The 5,864-nt window shown below is 50.0% G+C and overlaps 1 protein-coding gene across 2 annotated transcripts in view; it reads left to right on the top strand.

The window, feature by feature from the left end:
* Positions 1-4,865: 4,865 nt before the first annotated feature.
* Positions 4,866-5,864, top strand: part of ACTG1 (actin gamma 1) — a 9,128-nt gene continuing 8,129 nt past the window's right edge. Inside the window, exon 1 of one of the 2 annotated variants that reach the window (XM_042449253.1) lies at positions 4,866-5,007. The gene's annotated coding sequence lies outside the window, so the exon portion shown is untranslated. The remainder of the gene's footprint in view (positions 5,008-5,864) is intronic. The other variant, XM_042449254.1, reaches the window with a different exon arrangement.

Raw genomic sequence — 5,864 nt, 5'->3', positions numbered from 1 at the left:
CTCCTCTTCAGCACAAAAGAATCTGGGAGGAATGCACATTTGCACACCCCTTGCAAGCAAGAAAGAGCCCCACGCTGGCCTGAGGCCTCTGGCAGGATGGAAGCAAGGGGCTCTCCCCATCTCGCACCTTCTTTGCACAGACACCCGCACACACCCTGCCACTATAAAGTGGCTTCCTTTGGTAAATCCTTGGAAGAACCTTGAGGACACAGACTTGTTTTTTTGGAGCATTCTTCAGCCTTTTTTCCTCCTCCCCCCACTGCAATATACAGGCTAGGAACAAAGCGTGTCTCACCAAGCACACAAGAGTTGTGTTGCATGAGCTGTTTCTCCCCTACTGTTCGCCCTCCTGGAATGATGTGTCAGTTCACAATTCAGCCTAGCATCTGTTGTCGGGAATGTGGAGGAAAGAGTGAGAGAAAGAAGGGGATGTTCAAATAGGAAAAGGTTTCAAACCTAGCTAAGGAATTAGGACTCCTTGACCTTGAGGTGGTCACTACTGGGGTCTTCCAATAGTCATGATCAGTAGGCCAAAAAGGAGTTGGCTGTCAATAAATTGCTTGTCAACTGGGGCGAGGTGTCACTCTGCTTATTTTGTCTTGTATGATCGCAGAATTGTGTGTATTGCTGGCAAATAAATGTACAGCAAGAAGCCTAGCAAATTCTCAATTCATATTGAGAACAAATTCCCAGAAGTCTTGTAGCCCAGAGAAAGCCTTCCTACTTCCCCTTTCTATAAACGTTCTCTGTTGTAAAAATACAATCCATGCTCAAGGTGAGTCAAGTGCTAATAGGTAGGGCAGTAAATAAAGGATGGGGATGACTGAATAAGCCAGGAGGAAAAGGAGACTACGCCTCAGTCTCAGGAATGTCCATAAGGTGGTTGGTACTTTGTACTGCCATATAAGGAAGGCAAACTGAAAAGTGCCAATGGCTGCATCCACACTGCAGAAGTAATCCGGTTTCACATTGTTTTAACTGCCTTGGCTCAATGCTATGGAATTCTGGGAAGGGTAGTTTGTTGTGACACCAGAGCTTTGTCAGCTCCTTTCCACATGTGATATTTGCTTATGTATGAAATTGTGATTTTAAGCTAATCATCACGCATAACAATGGGAACAGAGCTGGAAATGGGAGGGTCCTCTTGCACCTGTCTCCTGCTGGTAGGCTCCCCATAAGCACCTGACAGACCACTGCCAGAACTGAATCCTGGACTAGGCAGGCCTTTGGTGTGATCCATCTCTCTTTTCATGTGATCATTTCCCCAAATTTAACAATCCAAGGCAATCTGGCAAACATTCCTTCCAAGCAGAGCAGTTGATACCACACGAATCCTCATTCCTCCCTTACGGTGGTTTTATGATATGTCTGATTTCCATTGATGCAGTGGTTGTTACTCATATTGCAGTGTTCTGTTATTGGTAGCTTAGCTATCAGTTGACTTGGCAGGCAGCTTCCCAATTTAGGAAGACAAGTAGGTTATGCTTCCGTGGGAAGGAAGGACTTAGTCACCTGCTCATAGGCGAGGTCTGGTTATTATTCTAGGTGTGTGCAGAGAACAGGGATGGGCAGAGCTCAGCTGTTTTACCTGTGCAGAGAGTTTTCGGTTCATATCGCAAGCAACATGGCAGTTTTGTGTGAGTCAAGGAAGCCATTCATTTCTCTCTGATACAGCTGGTTTCTGCCAACAGCTAAGCTGCCGGTTTAGAAAAAAAAATGGAGAGGCTGTGTTCTTGCTAACTACATGATGAATCCACCCTCCCCACCTCCACACAAAGAATAAGCTGTGGAGGTGAAGTGTGCTTCACTTCTAATGCTCTGAAATGAAAGAGGTTTCTATTGTTAGGCAGAACTCAGCAGGGTAACTATTCATACTTGGTGAGGTTTCCCAATCCTCTGGAGAACTTGAAAGAGACTTTGCAGCCAAAGGGCACTGCTAGGCTTTTCAGCAGACTACCAGCAAGGCATATTTATCACTTTAAAAGAAGAGAAACCTGGGGCAGTAAGGCCCACTTCATACTCTGATTCAAAAGTTTTAAATGGTCTGAAGCATCTTAGGACCTGCCCTATATGGATAGTAAATCTTTGCAGGCCAGTTTACTCAGATTCCCTGGAACTAGAAATGCTAATCTCAAAGGCAGAAATGGACCACATCTTCCTTAACTTTAGAGTCATAAATCCTAGAGAGATGCTGTGAGCCAAGTATAAATAAGATATTTTAAAGCAGCCTTCCCTAATATTGGTGGGGAGGATGGTAATTATAATCTAATACTTGGAGAGCATCAGGTGTGGCTAAGGCTTCTTTAAAGAACTAGCCTTCTGCTTTGCATGTAGTCTAATGCACTGTGCCCTAAATAGCCTTGGGGAAAACATTCCCTTCCTCCAGGCTACAGGACCAGACTTTTTCTCCATAGCTGAAATGCTTCCCAGCTACAGCTTGTTTTGTAAGACCATGGATAACCAAAACTCTGTATAGCATGTATTTTGCTCCCCCACCCCAACATTATAGTCTGTCCCTTTAATGGTTTGGGAACCATTTCTCATTCTTAAGTGGAGTACAATCTGAATTTTTTTATACTTGCTTGCTCTTGGTATAGTAGTGACGTAAAAGTTATTATAACTCTCCAGGCACTAGAAGCCCACTAAAGCACTCCTAAGTACCAGTCTGTCAAGAATGTCAGTATCTTGCAGTATACAAAACACAATACTACAGTGACTATAGCAACAAAATAGACCTCTGTCCTTTAATCAAGTCAAATGGTAAGGTGTGGCATTCAGCTCTGCAGATGCAGTTAGGCAGATAAAACAGGGCACAGGTAAAACCTAGCAACACAATGGCCCTATGGCGGGCAGTGAGCAGGGAAAATGTTTCCACAGAATATGCAACATGTTGGTTCAAGAGTAAGGCGGCACCGATTCTGGAATGGGATACAGGCTTTGGGTTTCTTGATGGTGGGCTGGAAGCAGATACAGTTGGCTTTTCTTAGGACACTCTTGCAGTGCCTGCTGATTCCCCCATGATGGTCCCATGTTGTTGTTGTGTGACTTCAAGCTGTTTCTGACTTATGGCAACCCTAAGGTGAAGTTGTCACAGGATTTTCTTGGCATGCTTTGTTCAGAAGAGGTTTGCCATTGCCTTCTGCTGAGGCTGAGAACAAGTGATTTGCCCAAGGTTAGCCCTGGTGGCGCAGTGATTAAATGCCTGTACTGCAGCCACTTACTCACAAACCAGAAGGTTGTGGGTTTGATCCCAGGCAGAGCTCCAGGGTCTACTCAGCCTTGCATCCTTCTGAGGTTGCTAAAATGGGTACCCAGCTTGTTGGGGGCAATTAGCTTACAGTTGTTGTAAACCGATTAGAGACTGCTTAGGCGGCATGAAGTGGTATTTACATGAAGCTGCTATTGCTATAAGGTTACCCAGTGAGCTTCATGACTGAGCAGAGATTTGAACTCTGGTCTCCAGAGTCATAGTCCAACACTCAAACTGCTATGCCATGCTGCTGCAGTCCCATGCCTTGACTGAAATTGAAACTGTGGGTAGTTCTGGGGAGAGGCATGAAGTTTGCCTTACAGAAGGGCTGCTGCACGTGCTGAACATCTCCTAGCAAAGGAGGGATGTGAAAGCCATGGAAGGATTGTGGGAGCTGTACTCCAGATGCAGTGGACTACAGCTCCCACAATCCTTTATCACTGCCCATGTTTTTGGAAGCGGAGGTGCAGTCTGTTTGGAGATCCCAGGTCTTCCCATTCCTGCAATAAATATATGGGCAGCTCCCAGTGATCGTAGCCAAGGTGCCACACAAACTCTCCACCCCTGGAAGTGCCACAGCAACCATGCCACACCATGAGCAGCTGAGGCACCCCTTTATCATTGGTGCCCATGAGGAAGGGGAAGGAGGCTTCCCCAACCGTTGCTCAAAACCTTGGAATGGGAATGTGGCGTCCCAGGTGTTTCTAATGGGCACTGAGGCCTTCCCATGCCCCTCTCTGCGGGCCTTAGACCTGCAGCCAGGCATTGGGGTGCCCTGAGTGCAAAATGGCAGCCATGGGGGGGGGGGGAGGCACAGGAAGGCCCCAGCGCCCATTAGAAACACCTGGGACGCCACATTCCCATTCAACAGTTTTTAAATGGTCTTAAGCATTGTATGCAATTTTTCACTTATAAGCTGCCTGGATTGTCATTGACAGAGAGGTGGGGTATAAATAAATAAACAAACAAACAAACATTATTGCCCACCCTTTGAATTGGGGAGCCCAGGTGTTGATAAGAATGGCCCTGGGAGCAGGGTGACCAGATGACCTAGCCGCAAAGGAGGACATTTTGAGGGAGGGACATGGGGGACACGACTGAAGAAAAGCCAAAAGCACTCATACAAATGGATGCTTCTTAAGTGGTGTCCACAATGGAGGACCTTCCGGACTTCCTCCTGCAGAGGAGGCTGGAATGGAGGGCCAAGTCTGGTCCCCCTGGTGGGACTCTGCCCCCAGAGGTCCCTGTCCCCTGCCTCAGAAGCCCCTTTAGGGAGGGTGTGGGCTCTGAGGTGCCTAGTTGGGGGAGGCATAGTCGGTGGTGCCCTTTCCTTTGGACCCAGGGAGCCCTCAGTGGAGCGGAGGGTCCCTCTGCCTCCGCAAAGCCAGCACCCCTCCCTCCTCCTCCTCCTCCTTGTTCTGCGCTATGCAGATTCCGGGGCTGAGCGAAGAGGAGGAGGAGGAGGAGGGGGCGTCGCCCTGCCTCCTTCCCCTGCCTGCCCCACGTGGCTCGGCCCTCGCCAGCCAATGGGAGCGTCTGTTTCTGAAAGATCTCCATATATGGCGATCTTCTCGGCCGGCGAGGCGGGGGCCGGCGCCCCCTGGGTATAAAAGGGGCGGGGCTGGCGCTGGGACGCTCTCACTCAGCCGGCGGCAGCGGATCTAGCACGCTCGGGTCCTTCTCTCGCTTCGCGCCTTTGGAAAAGGAAAGCGCCCGCCTCCTCCTTCTCTTCTTCCGCCTCCTCCTCCTCCTCACAGGTAGGAAACGGCCGCAACCGGCCTGGGCTCCGCTTTAATAACTATAACAATGATTAAAGTCACCATTCTTTAGGGGCTTGAGAGGGAGGGAAGCGGTCCGTTTCACACAACGCGCGTTTATTGCTGGAGGAGGAGGAGGAGGAGCGGGTGCCTTTTAATTGGGTTCTGGGAGAAAGGGAGCGCTAACCGCTTTCTGCCTGCCTTCTCCCTCTCGCTGCCTCCTTTTAGAACGCGCTGAGCGTTCTAAAGCCGGTTGCCTGGCGACCGCCTCGCGCGACCCTCCTCCTCCTCTTCCTATTCCTAAGAGTCTTCTTTCCTCTCTTTCTCTCTCGCGCCGGTCAACGGCTCCCCAAACGGGGCGGGGCCGGCCCTGAGGGCGCCTGGGTCCGGATTGGCTGGAGGCGACCGGTGACGTCACGGGGCGGGAAAGGAGGAGACGCTGCGGTGGCTTTTTCCTTCCTTTTTTGAAATTCAACGGCCAAAGGGGGAGGGGCGGGGCAGGAGAGGCGCCGTTGTTGGGAGGGGCCCCGAGGGAGGGGCCCTTGCAGCCAGCCGAAGGGGAGAAGCTGTTGAGGGGCTGGTTGGGGGTCGCTCGCCCTGCTCCAGGAGAGTCTAGCTGCCTCAGACTGCGCCACCACGTGGTTCTCTGTCCAGATTCTGCCTACATTAAAAGGGGAGCAATAGGGCTGCCTGGGCGAGGCTTCATGGAGGGTGCTCAGTGGGAGGGGGTTGTCTGGGGAAGAGAGCACTGAAATGCACGTATTAAACGTTCTGGACAAGTGTACACTTCTGTTATAATTTAGTTTGTGTCCAAGAGCTCTCAAGGCTTAATAGGGGCATAATAAACCTCTGTTTGG

The sequence above is a fragment of the Sceloporus undulatus genome, chromosome 2 (assembly GCF_019175285.1).
Source record: "Sceloporus undulatus isolate JIND9_A2432 ecotype Alabama chromosome 2, SceUnd_v1.1, whole genome shotgun sequence".
Classification (NCBI taxonomy): domain Eukaryota; kingdom Metazoa; phylum Chordata; class Lepidosauria; order Squamata; family Phrynosomatidae; genus Sceloporus; species Sceloporus undulatus.
The sequence above is the reverse complement of the archived record's forward strand: the minus strand, read 5'-3'. Positions and strand labels throughout refer to the sequence as shown.